This window comes from Fistularia commersonii, chromosome 32, assembly GCF_037954325.1.
Source record: "Fistularia commersonii isolate RoL2024-O1a breed Wild chromosome 32, RoL_Fcom_v1.0, whole genome shotgun sequence".
NCBI classification, from domain to species: Eukaryota; Metazoa; Chordata; class Actinopteri; order Syngnathiformes; family Fistulariidae; genus Fistularia; species Fistularia commersonii.
Genome location: NC_141315.1, coordinates 9551146 through 9573483, shown reverse-complemented (window position 1 = coordinate 9573483; position 22338 = coordinate 9551146). Strand labels below are relative to the sequence as shown.

Here is a 22338-nt window from a genome sequence, read left to right as displayed (position 1 = left end):
GAGGGAGGTAGCTGCGTTGCATTAAGGAAGCTAGTTGTGTTGCATTGAGGAAGCTAGTTGTGTTGCATTGAAGAAGCTAGTTGTGTTGCATTGAGGAAGCTAGTTGTGTTGCATTGAAGAAGCTAGTCGTGTTGCATTGAAGAAGCTAGTTGTGTTGCATTGAAGAAGCTAGTTGTGTTGCATTGAGGAAGCTAGTTGTGTTGCATTGAAGTAGCTAGTTGTGTTGCATTGAAGAAGCTAGTTGTGTTGCATTGAGGGAGGTAGTTGTGTTGCATTGAAGAAGCTAGTTGTGTTGCATTGAGGAAGCTAGTTGTGTTGCATTGAGGAAGCTAGTTGTGTGTCATTGAAGGGAGCTAGTTGTGTTGCGTTAACAGAGCAAGTTGTGTTGCATTGAGGAAGCTAGTTGTGTTGCATTGAAGAAGCTAGTTGTGTTGCATTGAAGAAGCTAGTTGTGTTGCATTGAGGAAGCTAGTTGTGTGTCATTGAAGGGAGCTAGTTGTGTTGCGTTAACAGAGCTAGTTGTGCTGCATTGAGGGAGGTAGCTGCGTTGCATTAAGGAAGCTAGTTGTGTTGCGTTAACAGAGCTAGTTGGGCTGGATTGATGGTGGTAGTTTTGTTGCGTTAAGTGAGCTAGTTGTGTTATGTTATGGAAGCTAGTTGTGTTATGTTATGGAAGCTAGTTGTGTTGCATTAAGAAAGCTAGTTGTGTTTCATGGAGGAAGCCAGTTTTGTTGCTTTGAGGAAGCTAATTGTGTTGCATGAAAGGAGCTAGTTGTGTTGCATGAAGTGAGTTAGTTGTGTTGCATAAAGGGAGCTAATTGTGTTGCGTTAAGAAAGCCAGTTGTGTTGACTTAAGGGAGCCAGTTGTGTTGCGTAAAGGAAGCCAGTTGTGTTATGTCATGGAAGCTAGTTGTGTTGCTTTAAGAAAGCTAGTTGACTAGCATTAATGACGCTAGTTTCATTGTGTTGCACTGCATTGCGTTGCATCTCGTGAAGTTGTGTAGCATTTGTGCGTCCGCCATCCAAATAAAAGCCCGCAGGTTTGTGTTTCCCTCCCGGCCCTGCGGCGCTATATATAGACAAACTTTGCCATGAAGATAATGTGTGTCACACCATGACCTTATAAATGCGTTACCATGGAGACACCCTGGACCACAGAATCCCCCCCGCCCCTCGGGAGCGGCGTGTGTGTGTGAGTGTATATGTGTGTGTGTCACTTCAATACATTTTCATTCTCAATACCAGCATAAGTGTGTTTTCCACATCTTTGCCACATCTTCATCTTCATCTTCATCTCCTCCAGAGTGCAGTGTGTTTTATGGCTGTCCATATGGAGTGTCCTTTGGCAGGCCGGCGACAACAGCCGCCCTTGGAGTGACATCGTGTGTGTGTGTGTGTGTGTGTGTGTGTGCGTGTGTGTGTGTGTGTGTGTGTCCGCCGGCCGGCTGAATTGATTCCCGATGTTGCAGACGAGTTAAAGAATGCGTTGAAAGGCGGGACGTGTTTTCTATTTGATCCACACCAAAAAGAAAAAACGAAAAAAAAAAAAAACGGCATGAAAGAACAATTTTTCTCTCGTTTTTTTTTTTTTCTTCGGGTTCTCTCGCTTCCATCGGTTCCAGATGCACGGCGGCGGCGGGGTTCTGTTTGCGTCCGAGCGTGCACAGACAAGCGACGGGCGGTTGCGCGGTGATGATGTCGACGCGTTGTGCAAAAGGGGGCGGGGCTTAAACCGCGGTGTTGTTATTGTTATTGTTATTGTTTGCGCGCCTCATGCTGAGCTCACACCTGTAGACTCTTACGGTCGCGGACCAAAAAATGGAAGTCAGGAGGAAGTTTTACCGGAGTGGTAGGCGCTCCCACCGTTTCCATGGCGACGTATAGCATGTCATTGTGTTTACGACAAAGTCTTTTTGGTGATGTAGCTGAAAGGACAACCAGTAGATGAGCTCCGGAAAGGAAATCTGGTAGACAAACGCTCAGCGGAGCGCTATTGGCGGCAGAGACGGTATTTTTTTGGCGTTACGTTGGAGTGGGAACGTAGAAGGACGTCCCGATCGGCGTGGAAAGGACGGCGGCGCAGATCAACTCGGACGGTGTCGACTCTTTGACGTATCACCAGCGGAGAAGGAAAAGCAGAGGCTCTGCAGATTCCTGCGCAAAACACTGCAAGAAGTTGTAAATAGTGACCTTGTATGCCTGAGATCTTCTGATGTCTGGCTAGCTTATGTTAGCTTTCCGTTAGCGTAGCGTAAACACCTTTGTTTACGCCACCGACATTGTCCGTGAGAGCGAAACCCGGCCGTTCCTGCCCGGTTGCGGTAGCTCCCCTCCGCTAACGTTGCTTCTTTTCGGGCGCTTCAACAGCGCTAAGTGGCGTCAGGCCTGGCCGGGGACGACCTTTGGCGAGGAGCCACCTTTCTTTTTTACTTTATGTAAGTGAAGATGGCAGTCAGCGCCCCCCCCCCCCCCCTCGCCTCGGAGCGAGAACCCTTCACTTACCATATTTAGCCGTGCCCGCTACGTCTGCATCCGACGGAGATCCGCAGCCCGGAGGCACGGCGGCGAGGCGGCCTCCTCGTTCCCCGCCATAACTCACGTTGCCGTGGCAGGACGGTGAATTCCTGCCGCCCCCTCCCAGCGGCAGCAGCAGCGCCGAGCTATACATTTGTCAGCGGCGGCGGCGGCAGCTGAACTCAGACAGCCTTGACCCCTTCTATGTTCCCTTTACTCCGGTCGAGGCTTCTGTTTTACCAGACTTTTTTTTTTTGGAAGAAGAAATGCGTGTAGAGCACAACATCAGCAAAATTTGACCACTGCGTTTAACCCATCGCGGATGAACCACGAGCTAAGGAACGAGCCCCCCAAAAAAAGGGTCGCGAGTCCATATCGTGTTTACGGTGCTTTGAGTCAACAAGGTCTTGTACCTTCCAAGATAAAGTCAAAAAGATGCTGCCACCTTCTTGCCGTTTTTGAAATTGAAAAACAGGGTTTATTGTGCTGTTCTGTACGCGAGGTTCAGGGTTGCGATGAGCATTCTTGGGTAAAAACCGCCTCTCAATCTGTTTGTTTTTGCCTTAATCGTCCCAAACCACCTTCTTGTGGGCGACAGTTGGAGTAGGTGTTTGCCGGGGTGGGATGGATCTCTGAGGATGCTGTGGGGAAGTCCAGAAATGATGGGGCAGGATGACCCGTCACTTTTTGGGAGTTGTTTACAGTCCTCTGCAGTGGACCACAGTGAGATACCGCGGCTCGGGACGGACGCCACAGTGCAGCGATTAAAAAACATCAGCTGCTTCTTGGAGAGGTTCCTTCTAAGTGTCCCTGGTTGACCTGGCAAGTCCTCCTGAACATGAGTGCCAAGGTACCTGAAGACCAGGATGATGAAGAAAGGCTTTTTCCAGGGGCGGCAAACTAGACACCCAAACAACTAGCAGCTACGCTAACGTCGTCGCCGCTCGGGCTGCGACCCCGAGTTGGCAGAGAGGTTTCGGCGACATGTTTTTGTACTTAGTCAGGCTTCGGCCCGCTGAAAGAAGTGCATTTTTGGAGTTGGACGCCATATTTGGAGGCGCATTAACGCTTGTACTTCTGTTCGTAGCTTCCTCGCTAATCCCTTCATGGCATGCGTAAGGATTCTGATTGGTGCACGGCAGTGAGTCTTATCGGCGGGACGGTGGAACGGTGTTTACTTCCTGTGTGGAGCAGCGGTGGCCACGGTTATCTCGCCGAGATACTGCATACCGGACACGGCTTCGACCACCGCTAGCACCGCTACATGATATGGAGTCGCAGCCCCCCTGGATTAGCGTGACCGCATTTATGATTTCATTTGAAAAAATGCAGGGATCTGGCACGGCGGTTGAAGCGCGCCGTCACGGCCAGCATGTGACCCGGCCTTTTATAGATCCGTATCAAAGCCTTCCTTTCTGAAGATGGAACATTCCCAAAGCGCTGGAAGCTAATTTTAAAGCGACATATAGCCGAGATGTTCCTTGTCCTTTGGCCGTTAAGTTTGAACGACCTATCTTATAAACACCCGCCCATCTATAAATTAATCCCCACTTGGAACTAGATCTCAGCGCAGTAGCCGGGGGTCTATGCTATATCCATGGCGCAGGATTTCCTTATATGGTGGCGGCTGCCGCGCACTAAAAAAAAAAAAAAGAAAGATGCTATCAAAGATGATCTGCGTCCACGTTGTTTATGTTTCAACCCACATTTATTATTTATGGCAGCTGAGATCTGACCCCGCGCCATGCAATGCAATAATAATAAAGGCCTCGCTCCGGAGCGTTAGCATTAGCAGCCGCTTTTTTCTCCCACCTGCGGTCGCCTTGCTCTCAGAAACTAGCGGCGGGGGGGGGTTTGATTGACAGCTTCTCCTGCGGCGATGTTTGCTCTATATCCAAGCATCGCAGCGAGCTTCAGCCCATGTCCGTCTCATGACATCCCATCTGTCCATCTCAGGCGCCGTGTTTGCGCTGCCAGAGTTTGCTAAAGGCGGGGGGTTGGGGTTCGGGGGAGCGTTCTGTACAATATTATCTGACATGGCGGCTTAGATATAGAGCAGGAGATACTCAGTTGGTGCAAATATAGCAGTGTGACACCGGACACCTATCAGCGGCGCCGCGCAGGCAGCGCGCACGGCGCATGGCCACCTGCGCTCATGATCCACCTTAACTGATAAACAACTTCGATTTTTCTCGTCCCGGTGCGGCGTCGGCCGCGCTCGCTTATGGCTAATGGTTGCCTGCTAGCCGGCGAATGTTTGCCCCCGCGGGGTTCGCATGTCACCGACTTGTTGTTGCCCTTCACGCCGCGCACATGATCCCGCGCTGGATGCGTCGTCTGACACATGAACCGCCCTGGAACTGCCCCCCCCCCCGTCATCTGAAACCCAGTATCTTCCGATCGAAGCTGCCAGGGAAAAGAACCAATGAAGTGTTTTTCTCGGTAAATACGCGGCAATCCAGGAAACGGGGTCGACCGCACCCAGCCTCCATTCGAGACTCCGCCCCCAGGGCCGCCAGGGTCCAGGCCTCATCGGTTAGACTTGACATCGGGCTTCCTGAGATGTCACGGCATTACGCTAGCGCGTTGAACACGGTCGAAGAGCCATAAGTTGCGCAAGTTCGAGGCCACTGGAACGTGACTCGTATGCTCGTTTGTCCAACTCTGCGCGACCCTTTGGGCGACTGCTTCGGTCTAACTTGGCGCGACTTCTGGGCGATTGTTGAGACGTGACAGGTCGGACAACAAGCGAACTCTTGAATCCGACACCGCTTCTGCAGCTACGCGGCTCATTTGCAGGAAAAATCTCCGGGAAGTCATCGCTCTCCAGCTGTAAATGTGCGAGGAATGGGCTTGAACCGACTGACGGCCGGGTTCTGGATGGTTCTGCGCCGGTTTTACTCCCTTTTCGACCCTTTAATTATTTCCAGACGGTTTTTAATAACAAAAGCCTGACAAGGTCTTCGATCTCTGGCGGCGCGCCGGGAGATGAATCGCGGCGGCGCCGGTTCCTTCGCAGCCGGAACAGAACCATAGCTCAACTTGAAACAGGTGAGGGGGGCGGAGGGGGAAGCAATACCCTCCCATCGCCAGAACCTTTTTGGCAATTTTTAGCAACGGTTTAATCAAATTTTATCCCGATCCCGCGCGTTCGCCTCGCGCGCCCTTCCAGAAGGGCCCGAATGCTATTCCCCGTCGGTTCGAGCCCAAGCAGGAGGGCGTCATATGACTTTGCGTCCATTCAGACCCGCCGCTGCTCCTTCGAAAAGAATCCCCCCCCCCCCGACACCCACCCCGGGCTAATTAGAGGCTTGCCAGTGGAATTCCTCGTCCACAAAGGCGTCCATTCACGGCGGCGGCCTGGAGAAAAGGCCGCGTTGCAGCCGCGGCGATAGAGGAGTGCGGGAATGAAGGGACTTTCTCTTTGAAGCTGGCCTTTTTCCACCCGGAGCGTCTTCTCAATGCCCCGTTGCCCCGTCCGACCCCCCCTTTAAACTTCCCCCTCCGGCCTCTGTTTTGCAATCTATCATCTTCAGCTTCTTTGTGGTGCAGAAGGGGCAGGTCCAGGTCGACCCCGCCGTCACAGGCTGTCAGCGCGGGGGCTAAATAATTGTCCTCCCGTGGCACCTTGTCCTCGTCGGGTTGATCCGAACAATCCCCTCCCCCTGCTAGCCGCCGCCGCCGCCGCCGCCGCTCCTCTCCGACGGTTGTAAACAAGCAGACCTTATCTGGGCTGCATCTGTCAGCCCACGTATGGCTCTTGGCCTCATTTGGCCGCGCTTCCAACGCCTCTTAGCTCCCGACTTCCCACGAAAACCGCCGTCTACTTTGGCGAACGTGTCGAACTGTCACGCAAAAAAGCGGCGGAGAAGCACTTTTTTGCGTTCTCACGACGAAAACAACGGAAACGCGACTAAGCTATCGCTCTATCGTGGGAATCGCCGATCGCTAGTTTAGCCGATCGGTCGCGTTTCGGTCCGTCCAATTAACCAATCAAGACACTGGACGTGATTGCAGTATAAAATTTCATATGTAATAACACGCTAGGTGATGCTAAAGTACATTAGCTCCTCATAGGAGGACGTTTACCGTTAGCATCCAGGGGTGGGAGGGAGGGAGTGAAGGAGGTGATCGGTCAGATGAGTAGATTAAATCCATAAATACTGGAGGAGTCAGTGAACGCATCACGCGGGAAAAGGCGGCGCCGCTGTTTAGCGGCGGGAGGTTTTATTTGCTAGCGCTAATAAAAGAGGAGATTCTCCTCTTTAATAAAACCTCCACCTGTTGATGAATGCGAGTCATTACGATCATCCAGGCAGACGGGCGGATCCTACGGAGGCGTCACACACACACACACACACACACACACACACACACACACACACACACACATCCCTCCTGGCAGTGGCTGACATTAGCAGCTTCCCCTTTTCCTTCCTGCCTGGAAGAACTTTCCGGTTTCGCTGGTTTCTTTTCCAGTTCTTCTCGCGGGTGGACGGATATTTTTCTATCTTCTCGTCTCCAGGAGGTTCAGGGTGGTGCTCATGTGATTTCTAATTTTTTTTTCCCTCTCGGGTAATTCGCTATGTATCCTCTGTTGGGAGAATTAGGTCAATCACGTTGCACAATTCGAGACACATTTCGACTACCATGCACACACACTCGAGCACACACACACACACACATAATGTGCGTTCCCACAGTGAGCAAACATACCCTGCCCTGAGGCACAGCGGGTATTGACAGCGAGTGGACGTGCGCTAAATGCTAACGGTTTCCTGCTGCAAAGGAAATACGGGGAGTTTTGGAATCCGGGGGCGACTCCGGCTCAGTTTGGGGTTCGATTCCCGGCCCCTTTCGTCTGCACGCCGAGGCGTCCTCGGTCAAGCTAGCCTGCTTGTTAGCTTGTTAGCTTGTTAGCGCATTCCCACCCTTTTAGTTTAGTTTTAGTTTAAAAAGTTTATTAGGACAGTGTACAATTACATTAAGCAAGAGGGAGAGATGTTTGTAGCGGATTGTAGCTTATAGCTAATTTCCATATGTCGTCCTGGGAAGGCAAATATAAAACTGTACAAACAGACAATATATATAAAATAGACAAATAGGCAATAAAATAACTATACAATATATAAACAGGAAATAAAATAAGTAAAAAAAAGTGATATTGTTGTGATACCATCCACCTTTCTTTAACATCCAGAATATTTTAAGGTGACGGCCTCATTTTTTCTTACGCTGGGAATTCTGTTTCATAGCTGGAGTGGAATTTCGGGGGGCGTAACGTTTCGTTGATGTCGAATTCCAGCTCAGACAGGAATTCCCTGCGGGCGCCGACCCCAGGTGAACTATTAAGAAAGAGAGCGAGCTGCAATTGCAACAATGTTGTTCAAGCTGAAACCCCGGATGCTCTTCACGTCTTCTCGCGTCGGAATGTAGGTCACGGAGCAACGGACGAGGGCCGAGATCATTCACCCCGTTTGTTTTCGTAGCCGCTAATCGTGCTAATCTTGAACCCGGAAGCGAAGCGCGATGTCATGTGCGAAACGTCTGACCGTAGAACCGTCGAATGCGGCGTCGGCGGGGCTTTTTTTTGGTCGTCCCTAGCAACGGCTCATCGCTCAGCAACAGCGAGCTGTCGGCTGCAGCCGTCGAGGTAAAAGGTGATCGTCTAGCGTCATCGCTTTCTTTGTGTGCGCTTGTTGGAAACCCAGAACCGGTATGGCCAGAATGCAGGAAGGGAACATATATGTCGAAGATGCCGTCCTTTCGGAAAGTATGCTTGTATCGTCACTTCCTGTTTCCTGCCGGTTGCACGCGATTCTCTAAGTCATCCATCTGGGTGTGAATCGGCATCCGAGTAGCCGGACGAAGAGGAGCCTCCCTCAAACTTGTCTTTGGGCGCATCGGCCGAGGAAGAGCGTTTAAACACAACACCGAAAAACAAAGAGACTCTGCCGCCGGCAGGAACAGGATCTTTGTCGCTGACAGACTATTTGGTCTGCTTGGCACCGCCCAAACAGCAGCCGTAAGCAGAGGCAGTGACGCTTCTGGGGCAGGACTTGTAGCTCCGGATCCAGGAGCGACAAGCTCATGGGTTCAACGTTTGAATGGAGATTGTTCCTATTTTGGCGCGATAAAACGTAAAGTGTAGTCTGCGGTGCCTCGGAGTCGTATCCAGGCCGGATCCTGCTACGATGCCTTAGATGTTGCGCATAAAGACACATGTTCTCACCTCGAACAAACACAGGCTTGTTTCCACCCGCTCCCTCCCCCTTCCGCGCCATTCTATGCTAAGCTATCGGATGTACATCTGTGTTCAGTCGGCAGCTGTCGGGGGAAAAGAAAGCAAACGGTAGCCTGTCAGGGATGCTGCCGCGTTCCTGTCTCCTTTGCCGTATGACATGGCGGGCAGGCGGCCTCGTGCACAGCGTGATACCGCCGCGCTGGCGCTAACCCCCCCCCACCGGAATGGGAGGGGGGGTGGAAACAAGAGGAAGAGGCAGATATGGAGACAAAAAGGTGTAAAGCGAGAAGGAGCGCAAAGGGAAGGAGGGGGTGTCCTTGCTGGCTTGGCACTGTACTGCCTTGTTTGGTATCTGTATGCTTCCCCCGCCCACGCCCTTTACCCACCCCACCCACCCCACCCACCCCAGGCCCCCCGCTCCTTCTCCCCGGCTGTTGTCCCACCCTAACAATGTCCATGTCCTTGTTTTGCAGGGGGTAGAAGAGTGGGCACGCCCGGCCCAGGAGGCCCCTTGGCGGGGAGTCGCTAGCTACAGGTGAAGCTGCTGCAGCATGAACGGTAGGTGGCGCTCAACCCCGCTCCCCCAAACACACCCCCCATGAGCCCAGGTGTAGCGTTTGTACCTGAGATTAGCCATTTGTGCTAGCTAGCGCTGGTCAGATGCGGACCGGGCGGCAAGCCTTTGTTAAAATGGACCTGTGAGTGACAGGTGACCGGTCCGGGTGTAACCCCGCCTCCCGCCCTATTCTCAGCTGGGATTGGCTCCAGCCAATTAGCAATGAGTTTATTGGTTTCAACAACAGACGGATGAATGAGTGAATGGACAAACTTTTGCTAGTGGCCATTGTCGTTAAGCTAGCTGTGCACAGGCAGGACAACAAGAAGCTGGAGTTAGCCGGCTATAAGGTATTCATTTCAAACCTAGCGGCACGCTAGTGATGCTACATGTCCGTCTCCCCCCCCGCATGAGGCAATAAAAGAAGACAAACGTCTTATTTTTTTTTAATATCGCCTCCAGAAGAATTGGTCGCGCCGCCGCCGCCGCCGCCGCCAAGGGTTCCATATATCCCCGCGCCGCGGTGGGATCCTCCTCAGATCCGCCGAAGATAACGCCTCCTGAAATATAGCGAGGTGTTAGCCCGCTTGAAATGGAGAGGAAAAAAAATATGAATCGAGGAAAAAGATGTTTACTTCAGTGTCGCTGGGAAAGAAGAGCGTCGGCGGCCTCAGCCGGAGGTGGAACATGTGGAACGTCGGGTTAATATTGAACGGCCGTCCTCATAAAGGCTGCAGCTGGACTTTTCCAAAGGGAAATATATATATATTTCTGTCTCTGGCGGCGTATAATCATGAACTCTCGAGAAGCAGTTTGGACAGACTGTAATTAAACCCGCCGCCGCGCCGTCTCATTTGCATTTATCAGAAGCAGACTGTGTTGCTAGCTAACGCGCGCACACGCATACGCCCATGCACGTACATGCGCAATGAAGAACAAAAAAGTCTTTCAAGGTCTTCTGGTTTTTGATGGTCTCCTCTGAGGTCCGCGCCCGAGCTGGGGATGAATCACTCCCCGCCGCCGTCGGCCATCTTTGACCGCCAACCCAGCGCTAAAGTAACTAGCGTCAACTCGTCTGGTTCAATTTAGCTAACGAGGGGTACGCCGCTGAACAGTTCAGCTAACACTTGACTAAAAGAGGCTCCGTTGCCAGCTAGTGTAGCATATTGGTTCTGGTAGCTGTTAGCAGGCGCCGTGACGCATAGGAGTAGCCGCTAAAACAGCTAATTGGCTAAACCGTGCTAGGGTTTACAGAAGCCGATTCTGTTGCGTATTTGTTAGAAGCTAAAATGTATTGCTAAAGATGCTCATGGTGTGTTTTGGTTTTTGGCAGGTGAATGCTAAGTTAGCATATTGGTTCTGTTAGCTGTTAGCAGGCGCCGTGACGCACAAGAGTAGCCGCCAAAACAGCTAACTGGCTCGTCTCTGAGCTAAACCGTGGTAGTGTATACGGAAGCTGATTCTATCGCGTATTTGTTAGAAGCTAAAACGTATTGCTAAAGACGCTAATGGTATGTTTTGGTTTTTGGCAGATGCATGCTAAGTTAGCAGCTAGCATCACCAGAAGCAGCTGAAACTTGCGTTGTTTTCCGTGTTGGCGAGGTCACGGGCGAAGCTTCTGTCTCCACGGCGGCACCCAAGTGTTTTTGTTTCCTTTTTTTTTTTTTTAATCCCCCAAGAGACAACATGCAGCTAATTCTATCCGGCACTCACAGAATGTCCGTTTGCACAGATCTCCAGGAGTCCGCGCCGGACACATTAAGCTATCGATTTGCAAACGGAACCCGGCATGGCCCTCGGCCCCTCCCTTCCCCTCGCCGCCGCCGCCGCCGCACAGCTGGAGAGTCGGAGGAAGAGCATAATTTGCGTATTTAATCCGGCTCTAAGTCCCTGCAGCATCACGGAGGCAGATAATGCCCGGGGGGTTTGACAGATGTTTGGTGAGAAGAACCCCTGAGGAGAGCAGGAGAGCAAGGTGATGATGATTTTTTTTCCATCCTGTCACCGCGGCACATCAACCGCTTAGCCTAGCGCGCTAGTTAGCATATTCCTAGCAGTAAAAGGCGTTGCAAGGTCACTTTGTTTCTGAAGAAACGGTGTATTAATGCAGGTGAGGCCATTTTTCTTTAAGAAAACCCGGACCCCACCCTCCTTCCAGGTGCTTGGTTGTCATGGCGATCCATTTCAAACAGCAGCTAACGGCTAAAGCTGTTGCACGTCCTCCAAAGATGGCCGCCGCTCTGATAGCGCTTTATGCTAGGAGGCGAGAACCGGCTTGTAAAAGTGCACCTGAACGCATCGCATCGAATGCACTTCTGTGTGGTGATTGACAGGTGACCTGCAGGATAAGCCCCGCCCCTCTTAGGATATATGAGAAAGTGTGTTTTGTCCCTTGCAGGGGTGTGTGTGTGTGTGTGTGTGTGTTGGAAGGTGGGGGTGTATTAATGTGTGGCTTTTAGCAGGATACGTGGGCTGCTAGGAGGCCGGGTTAACGCCCCCCCTTCACGCCAGGCTACAGGCTAGCGTCCTTAACACCTCATAAATCTCACCTGGCGCTGCCGTGCACGTGAACTTTCCATGCAGACACACACACACACACACACACACACACAGGCACGTGGGAGTCGGATAATTCCTGGAAAGTCCAGGAGTTAAACCAGCCCCCTTGCGCTGCAGCTCGTTAGCGGCGAGCCTTGTCTACAGAACTATATTATAGAAGTATATATTATATATCCATTTGTCTGGCTGATGATGTCATTTCCTGTTGCTGCGAGCCCATTGGAGGATGGGTCAGAAAGTGAGGCGATGACGTCACGCGCCTCGGGAGGTCGCGGCTAACGGTCGCCGGGCGGAGGCTTGCTCCAAAATGGCCGACGTTTGAGCCGGCAGGAACCTCAGTCGCCGCCATATCGACATACGACCAGAATATTAGGGACGGGCGGGTGTGTGTGTTTTTTTCCCCAGCCGGGCGCCAAACAGATAAACCGCCGAGGTTGACGAAGGGGATGTTCTCCGGCGGGGAAAGAGACAAATCAGCCGAACGGCGCCCGTAGGAACGCCGTCCTTCAAAGGAGTGACAGCGGGCGGGAAGATAAGGCGTGCCGGCGCTCGGCGCTCAGGTGCAGGCTGGAAAAAACACACACCGACAAGACAAGCGAAGAAAGAAATCCCCACATCTGCACTCGGTGAACCGACGTGTAGCTGACAGCTATTACATGTTTGCTCAACCCCCGGCCGTGTGTGTGTGTGTGTGTGTGTGTGTGAAGATAGCTCACAGCGTTGGAGGATGTTCACACACACTGTTGAAGAAAAAGCAAAACGACTGGTTTTCCTCACCTGTTCAGGTGTGTGAGCCACCGCAAGGGATTTTTTTTTGTTTTTTTTGGTTAGAAAACACACACACACACACACACACACACACACACACACACACACACACACACATGTCGCATTCCTATGGACATTTGAGTACAAACTCAAGGTCTTCTGGTCTTTGACGGCGTCCGATCGCTAAATTAACGTGCTTCAACTCTGGTTCAGTTTAGCTAACGTTCAGCTAACAATTGACTAAAACAGGCTCCGTTGCCAGCTAGCGTAGCATATTCTGTTAGCTGTTTGCGGGTGCCGTGACGCATCAGAGTAGCTGCTAAAACGGCTAACTGGCTCGTGTCTGAGCTAAACCATTTACGGAAGCTTGTGTCGCAAATTTGTCGCTAAAGAAGCTAAAACCTATTGCTCAAGAGCTAATGGCGTGTTTTGGCTAGCAGCACGAGAATGCTAAATTAGCAGCTAGCTTCACCAGAAGCACCAAGAGTTTAGCTAAACCAAGCCACTGAAAGCCCAAAACTTGTGTTTTCCGCGTTCCGTCTCCACGTTAACACCCAAGTGTTTTTTTTGTTTTTTTTTTTATCCCCTAAGAGATGACATGCAGCTAATTTTATCTGACACACACACACACACACACACACACACACACACACGCTGCTTCCACAACCTGCCACTATCTGTGCTAACTAGCCGCCTGCTTCTGCCTCGTCCTCAGCTCGTTGAGTTTGTGCTGTTTGCTCGGTGTGTGTGTGTGTGTGTGTGTGTGTGTGTTTCCTGACAAACAGGGTTGCAGGATAGAGTGTGTTCTGTGCGAGCGGGGCCCCGACGGAGATTGAATACGTTAGCGCTGCGCGGTGGCCGCAGCTGTCATGCGCCGCTGAGGCCCTACTTTGCGGCGCGCTGGAAGACCAGACCTCTCGCAGTCTGATGCTGTGAAGATACTGCGTTATAACACTGTTATAACACATCTATTACACAGTTATTACATCTTTATTACACTGGAACAAGCAATACAGGTACTTGCTAATACACACAGTATAAGTACACAGTGTAGTACTTTGTATTTGCACTCATAGGAATGCGACTCATGGGACTCATGGGAGTATAAAACACTGCTGCTGTGTAATCATGCAGTACTGTGATTCCAGTACTACGGTGTGTGTGTGTGTGTGTGTGAGTGTGTGTTATCCTTCCTCTTTATCCTTCTCTCTCTCCTTCTTCCCTCTCTTCTTCTTCTTCTTCTTGCCCTTCCCCACCTGTGACTTTCAGCACTCTATGTGTGTGAGTGGGTCCAAGCATACAAGTCAGACCTCAGGTATGGATGGACTCGCAAACATCTGCATGCCCTTGGCGACCTTCAGACGTCCACCTCTTCGCGAACAGATGTGGAGTGTGTGAGGAGCACAGAGGACGTCCTTGTCCCGGTATCCGGTCGGCGCCGGGGTCAAAGGTCGCGGCGTCCTCCCAATGGAAGGCCGTGGAGGCGATGTTCTCGAGGGAGTGGCGCTGCGACCCCCCGCTGCAGATGCCCAGACCGGGACAACCTTGTGAACGTCTGTGGTGGGAGGACCCGCCCCCTCTGCGGCATCCCTTCCCGCCGCCGCCGTCCCAGAAACCAAACCCGCCAACCCTTCCCGTTCTCACGGCCGGTAATGACACAGTACCGAGTGCAGTGCGCGCAGTACTGTCCGCTGCTGCCGGATGGCTTTTGCGGACGTGTACATCCGCCGCCGGCGCGGGTACCTCGACTTTCCTCAGGGTATTTTTACCCGCAGTATACCATCAGATGCGGCACCAGGGCGGAGCTTGGCCGGATCGGACGGGCGCGGGTGGGTTCGGCCTGGACATCGTCCCACCAGTCAGCTCGTAAATGTCGCGGGTGGATGCCGGGGGTTCCGCCCCCAGCGGGGGGTGCCGGACTTTGCTGCTATATAAGTTGGAGCCTGGTTTCTTTAACAAGCAGTTGGGGCCTAGTTGGGTCCTGGAGGGGGCGGGGTTGAACTTGTGGAGTACTCCGTCCCCTCCGGTGGTTCTCCCTGCGTTCTACGTGGTCTCCAGCATGAGCTGTAGGACCTCCTTGAACTTCCTCAGACACCCCACGGTGCCTTAGCAGGATGCCAAGAGTGGACCGGACTGTCCCTTCCCTAGTGCTGAACCCTTTGCCCCCTCACGTATGGCCCCAGGAGAACCCCTGCAACGTTCTCCGCCCCTCCCATGTGTTCCTCTGCAAAGTTCTCAATGTTCCTGACAGCTAAGGATGGGCCTTCTGCTCCTTGGGCAGAAGAAGAGCTGAACTTCCCCTCCTGGCCTGAAAGGCATACCCTCCGTATACATGCCGTTTGTGAAAGACGACACGGGCGCTCTGCAGGGAACCCGTCCCACTACAATCGCTTTGGCGCTTCCTTGTCAATGGAGATGATTGACGCCCTCCATCTGAGGTAGAAGGGCGTTAGCATAATCATGATTATCACAATGCTAAACTGGGTGAGCTGCCCGCAAGCCCCCGTAGGCGCTCCTTCGGCTCACCGACCAGCTGCGACTGCGCTCGTAAAGGGAGGTGTTTTCAATGAAAGGCGGAGGGGTGGCGGGGTCGCAGCGGAGGGCTGGTTAGCGCTGCGCCGGTCGCCATGGCCGCAGGCGGCGGCGGTTTAACGGCTGCTTTGAGACGTCGCAGGCGCCGTGGCGGAGGCTCCTGTCTGATGACGCTGGTTATCGCAGCCCACCCACGGAATCCAACCGGATACGAGCCGTTTGATCGGCTAATTACCGTCATGTGCGCGCGCACATGCGCGTACAGTACAGCGCCCCAGAACCCCGGAGGACTGTTTTTACGACGCTAACGTTCCACGTGTCACTTCCTGGCGGCGGCAGTGTCTCTAGAAGTAAAACCAGGTCAGGCTAAGGAGAAATAACACAAGCGGCTTGAATTGTTCTCGGTACTTCCTGTCTGCGGAAAAGACAAGACAGGTCAATGAAATCCGGATGACATAGCTAGCAGCGAGTTAGCTTGCTTGAGAAGATTTCCCCCCACCCAGTGCTGTATCTTACAATTTAAACATGTGGCTAGCAGATATCAACATGCTGCACAGGTTAATATTGTGCGCCCAGAATTAGCACGCTCATAGCGTTAGCCTCACAAGCTTGATTAGCATTAGCTTAACAGATGAGCAGAAACTAGGCCGACGACGCGGGGTGCTAATACAGCCCGCAACAACTTGCTAACCGTCAGTTTACCTTTAAACTCCTACCACTTCTTGCGCCTTTACTTGTACTACCACCACCTTTAAAAGTACCACAAGTAGTATTAATACTATCATGTCACACGTATTAGCTCCAAAAGTACTAGCTCGTTCTTCTTCCAGGTCAACTTCCACTTCTCCTGCTACATCTGTGAATACTTTCACCACCAGTGCTACTCCTGCCACTTGTCCTACTACCTCTTCAGTAGCCACTGCTAATCTGATAGAGACTACTTTATGTCACTTTTCCTGGTAGTACAACCACCACCTCTCCTGATACTAGTTAATAATACTTCTTCTTTCACAACAAGTACTAGGGTACTAAGTACTACAGTACCTTTGTCCTCCTCGCACTAGGGTACGTACCTGGACTGGTACTCCCACTGAAAAGAAAACAAACAATAACAGGCCATAAATATGATTATAAAAAAAGCGGTTTTCGTGATTTTACGACTTACCATTATTGCCGTCGTTACTCACAGTCACACACACACACACACACACACACACACACACACGCACACACACACACAGCTTTACTGTATGAGTGTAATTATGGTGATCCATGGCCGCCCCCCTCAATCTCCACCAGGGTACAACTCCCCCCCTCCCTTATGCAAGGGTGTGTGTGTGTGTGTGTGTGTGTGTGTGTGTGTGTGTTGTGGGTGCTAACATGGCCGCCGGCGAGATAAGCGCCATTACCTGTCATTTCTGTTCGGACATTATTATCACCATAAAGGTTTACGGCGCCAACCCCCCTTTTTTTTGGACCCGCCCCCTTTTTTTATTCATTCACTTCTATTTGTTTATTTATGACGCTACGTTTCTTCTGGCTGTCGTTGAAGTAAGAGAGGGAATACACACACACACACACACACACACACACACACACACACACACACACAAAACCACGTGCCGCTCGTGTTTACTCGTCATATAAAACCGTGGTTTCTTTTTTCCCTCCCGCTTAATTGAAATCACGGCGTATAAAAGGCAACGGGGTGGAACGGGCCGGGACCCGAGCCCGAAACCACTCGTCTAACTTTAGCCTCCCTCCTTCCCTCCTTCCCTCCATCCTTCCCTCGTTCGGTTTCCGATGAAGGGATGGTGGAGAGGAAAGAAAATAGAGAGAGAGCAGCAAAAAGAGGGGTGTGTGTTCGGCGGAGGCGGTGATAAAGCCGCTGCAGATTCGGAGTCATCATTTTAATTTCCTGCCCCGTTTCCGTGTCTATAAATAACTGGCATCTATGAATAGCGCACGCGCGCACACACACACACACACACACACACACACACACACACACACACACTCATACATGTGTGTGTTTGCGTAATAGTGTAATAGCGGTGTGATAAAAACGTAGCCGAAGTGTAGACGCGTCATGTGATCCAGCCGTTCTTGTGTGTGTGTGTGTGTGTGTGTGTGTGTGTGTGTGTGTGTGTGTGTGTGTGTGTGTGTGATTTTTGAGTTGGATTTTTTTTCTTTATTAAAGTAGGCGTGTGGAGGGTTCGTTCTGCTGGCAGCCAATCAGCTCCGGCCACACAACCAAGCAGGAAGTCTGGGTGTGAATCCCATCGCCATGGCAACAAATCCCGTCGTCTGGGAGGGTGAAGCGTTGATATTCCTCTTCTTCCTCCTCTACTTCTTCCTCTTCTTCATTTCCTTTTCTTCCTCTTCTTCCTCCTCCTCTTCTTATCCCTCTTCCTCTTTTTGTTTTTCTTCCTCTTCTTCATCTTTCCCTTCGTCATCATCTTCTTCCTCTTCTTTTTCTTCCTCCTCTACTTTTTTCCTCCTCTTCCCCATCTTCCTCTTCTTCATCTTCCTCCCTTTCTTCTTCCTCCTCTTCTTCCTCTTCTTCCTCCACTTCTTTTTCCACTTCTTCTTGCCCTTCTTCTACTTCTTCCTCCTCTTCTTTGTCTTCTTTTTCTTCCTCTTCTTCTTCTCCCCATCTTCTCTTCTTCCTCCTCTTCCTCTTCCTCTTTTTTTCTTCCTCTTCCTCTTCTTCCACCTCTTCCTCATCTTACTCTTCTTCATCTTCCTCCCTTTCTTCCTCCTCTTCTTCTTCCACTTCTTTTTCCACTTCTTCTTGCTCTTCTTCTACTTCTTCTTCCTCTTCTTCGTCTTCTTTTTCTTTCTCATCTTCCTCCTCTTCCTCTTCTTCCTCTTCATCTGCCTCCTCTTCTTCTACCTCTTCTTCCTCGTACTCTTCTTATTCCTCCTCTTCTTATTCCTCTTCCTCTTCTTCTTCCTCTTCTTTATCTTCCTCCTCTTCTTCTACCTCCTCTTCCTCCTCCTCTTCTTCGTCCACTTCTTTTTCCACTTCTTCTTGCTCTTCTACTTCTTCTTCCTCTTCTTCGTCTTCTTGTTCTTTCTCATCTTCCTTTCTTCCTCTTCTTCCTCTTCTTCTTCCTCGTACTCTTCTTATTCCTCCTCTTCTTATTCCTCTTCCTCTTCTTCTTCCTCTTCTTTATCTTCCTCCTCTTCTTCTACCTCCTCTTCCTCCTCCTCTTCTTCTTCCACTTCTTTTTCCACTTCTTCTGGCTCTTCCTCTACTTCTTCTTCCTCTTCTTCGTCTTCTTTTTCTTTCTCATCTTCCTCCTCTTCCTCTTCTTCCTCTTCTTCTTCCTCTTCTTCATCTCCCTCCTCTTCTTCTACCTCCTCTTCCTCCTTCTCTTCTTATTCTTCCTCTTCTTCCTCCTCTTCTTCTTCTTCTTCTACCTCTTCCTCTTCTTCCTCTCCCAGCTGAAGCTACCGAGGGGCCGCTTCGTTTCGCAGCGTCAACTCTTGGTATCAGATAACAACCAACAACGGCAGCCAAGAGCTCACACACACACACACACACACACACACACACACACACACACACCTGCATGTCAAACACTCCCCCACATCTGGGATGTATTTCCACCCCATGAGGAACAAACCCTCACTGTAACTTACAGGCTCAGTATGTGATTAATCACATGTATATTTTTATTTTCATGAAATTCTTTTATTTATTATAAGATTCATATAATACTAATTCATTTTGTTTCAATAAATGACACAGTCAATTCTTATGAAGACTTTTTTCACCTTATGCTGTTTTAACTTTTAAACTCCTTTAAAGACTTTTTTATTTCCAAATTAATAATCAATATTAATAGTTTTCTTCTGAATAATTTTGCATTTTTCCTGGTAAGATAATATTGTTTAACTGCAGAAAAAAATTAATTAAATTTTTGTTTTCATGAATAATGATAATGGTAATACATATTATGATTATTATTTTTCTTGCCTTTTATTTTTTAACATTTTTCAAGAAATTTTTTTCTTCATTATTTTTTGATTATACCTCACAACTTATTATTTTGTCCGATTATTGATTATCAATAATTGACAGCAGCTTCATGAATAGTGTAACAGTGATATAAATCGCATTTTATTTTAAACTATGTGTAACAACAGTGAAATTACAACATCGAAGCAATAGTACATCGCGGTTAGAGTTCTGGTGTTTACATTGTTTTGATTTATTGATTCCAGATTAGAGGAAATTGATTAAATGGCAACGTCTGAGCAGAGGCTCCGCCCCCTTTCCCCTCCCGGGGCCCAAATAAGGGGTTTCGAAACTTTAGTTTTCCCGTTAAAGCTGACGTCCGTCAATCAATTTCAACACGCCTCGCCCCCTGGCGTCGCTGGTGTGTGTCGGTGTGTATCGGTGTGTATCGGTGTGTGTGTGTTCCCCCCCCCCTCGCTGTTAGATAACGTTGCGGCGCCCGTCAGAGAGCAGTTAATTAAACAAAGAGGTAACGGGTGCAGTTAACCTCGGGGTGTGACGGACGGACGGCCCGTGTAATTACATGTCAGCCGCGTGATTAGCTTCCGCGGCGGGGTCGGCGCGGGGACACGTCCCCCCCCCCTCCGTGGGGGTCAGACCCCCCCCCCCCCCCTCCCCCGGGGTGGCGTCTTATTCTACCCCGCCGCCGCCATCGTTGCCGTCGCGCTCCATTAGCTTAACATGCGAGCCACGCCGTCATTATGTGCTAGCGCAAGAGATTAGCGCCCCCCCCTTCCCCCGCCACCAGCCTGTATGTAGGTTAGCTATTTAAAGAGGTGGGAGCCCCCCCCCCGTCAATCTCGGAAGCTAAGTGAGGACGAGGAAGACGTGCAAATAGAATGACGGGCGCCGCCGCCGCCACCGGCGATTTATTCAAAATGGCATCCTCGCCCTTATTTACCGCTGCTTTGTTGCTATGGAAACTTCCATCTTCCACTTCATGGTTCATTGTGGTTCATTTGTTTGTTTACCTCTCCGCCATGTTGGGCAGGAAAGGGCTAAACGGCGTCATTGGCGGAGAGACGACCGGCGTTCTCTGGAGATCGGTAACCAAAATACGAGTGGCGGGCAAAATATCACAAATTTTGCGCAAAGAAGTGAACAATAAGAGCCTCAGCCAATCACAGATGGCGGTTATTTCCATCCCTACTCGATTTCCTGGCGTAAAGTCACGTCTTCTTGGGCAGACGGAGGATCTTGCGATGTTCTCTTCGAGGAACGGCGGCTGCAAATAGCAGCAAAGCTAGCTGAGGAGGAAGCTAACAAACCGAAAAAGAGAGAGGCTACAGAAGATCGGACTACAAACATGGCGCTTCTTGTAGTTCTTAGACTCCTTGATTCACGTACTGTTTGTGTCGAGCTAGCGTGTTAATCATGAGCACGTCGGGACTGGAGGTGTTCAGGGACCACATTTATATAATTCTATATAAACAACATTTGAGGGTTTATAAATGTTTTTATTAAATAAGAGTTCGGACACGGACGTCGCTTTGACGCTAGCATCGTAAACCCAACCGTTGCCCTTTGTCTTTTCCCTTCCAAATAAGGAAGTTGTACTTCTCATCTGAATGAATGAATAACCAATGAAGAGCTGCGGTTTGGACGGAGGTTTGTTTACGGAGCAAAGTATCACAAAGATGGAGAGGACGGCCGCTCCATTAGCTAGCGTGTTAACATTAATCAGGCGTCCATTAGTGTAATTAAAGGGCCGGCAGCTGGCGGCCGCCGGCGATAAGGTGCGTCTTGTTTACGTTGACACACAAAAGGGGCTCTTATAGCGCTAGCATCAGAAGCGGCGTCCCGGGCGGTCCGACAGACGGGGTTTGGAGCGCCGCCGCCGCTAAGCGTAGCACAGTGCCGCTCAGTCACCTGTCGGAGGCCGAGGTTGCGTTTGACGGATGAAGCGAGTTAGATCCGCTAAAAGAAGCTAAATGGCCGCTTTCAACGCTTCGGAAAAAAAGTTTTGCCCTCAAGGAACGGAAGCAGAAGTTCGGTCGGAGGCGAGCGCCGTCCACGTATGAGGACGCGAAGCTAAACACCGCAGACGATAGAAGGTCTGGTTTTGTAGCCCCGCCCCCCACCTGGGAGATGAATGTTCGCTACGTAGTACAGTTGACAGAGGGATCCGGCCTGATGCTAAATGCTAAGCTATAACTTTCCTCACTCTGGGTGGCCAGGTTTATTTGCCTGGGAGGCTAGCACGTTAGCATCATGTGTGTTCTCTCTCCGTCCGCAGGGAACGTCTTCTGAGCGCCCGAGGCTGAGCCACGATTGGACGATTCCGTCCCCCCGTCATGACGTTAACGAGTGAGTCAAAATCTCGCCTTTCGTAGCAGAAGCTAGGGTTCCACCGCTCGGGCTCTCCGTTGGTTCTCCGCTCAGAAACAGAAGGCGGTCGGTAGCGAGGAGCTACATCTATTTATAGCTTCTTGAAAATGGGTCAGGTGGTGAGTGCCGGAGCAGAAGGTACCTGGTTCCTAGGGTTCCTCCAGGTTCTCAGCAGGTCCAGCAGAGCCTCCGCAGGTGTTAATGGTCGGTCGCCGTTCACGCTGATGATTATCGATGATGGTTCGGGGTTATTTGAGGGTCTATCCGAGGTGGACTTCCTGTCTGGGCTTGTTTAAGAACCCTAAGATTCTTGTCGCCTGGTGATCCTCAGAACCCTGACGGCGAGGGTAAAGCAAGAGTCGGTTCAGGAACCGTATTTTTACCCGCCGCCACCGCTGCACCGACCGCATGTCATGTTGCTCCAGTTCTTATTTTATGGAGCCAAACCCAATCATTATGACCTGCGGCGGCGGCGGTTGGGAGCCCGGGGCGGAAGCGGCATGACCCTCCATGGCTGGTCCACCGGGGGCGGGCTGCTACTCGGCTGACGGGGGGCGGCGGCGGCGGCGGCGGCGGCGGTACGTTGTGTCAGAGAACGTGGAGGCGGCGGCCGGAAGCTCCTTGACTCCACCCCCTTTGGAGCTCTAAATACCTGACAACTAGCACTCCGAGCATACAAGTACTGAGGCCACTCCAGTCCTTTGAGAGTTTGGAGGGGTATGACCTCTTCAAAAGACCTCATTTCTTGACATTTTTTTTTTCTAACAATTGATTGATCGATTGATTTTCATCAATTCTTCCTCAGCTGCG

The 22338-nt window shown here is 50.9% G+C and overlaps 1 protein-coding gene across 1 annotated transcript in view; it reads left to right on the top strand.

Moving 5' to 3' along the window:
• Positions 1-22338, top strand: part of LOC147215419 (thyroid hormone receptor alpha-B-like) — a 92209-nt gene that overhangs the window by 37677 nt on the left and 32194 nt on the right. Inside the window, 2 exon segments of the mRNA XM_086140141.1 lie at positions 9232-9316; positions 21437-21507. The gene's annotated coding sequence lies outside the window, so the exon portion shown is untranslated.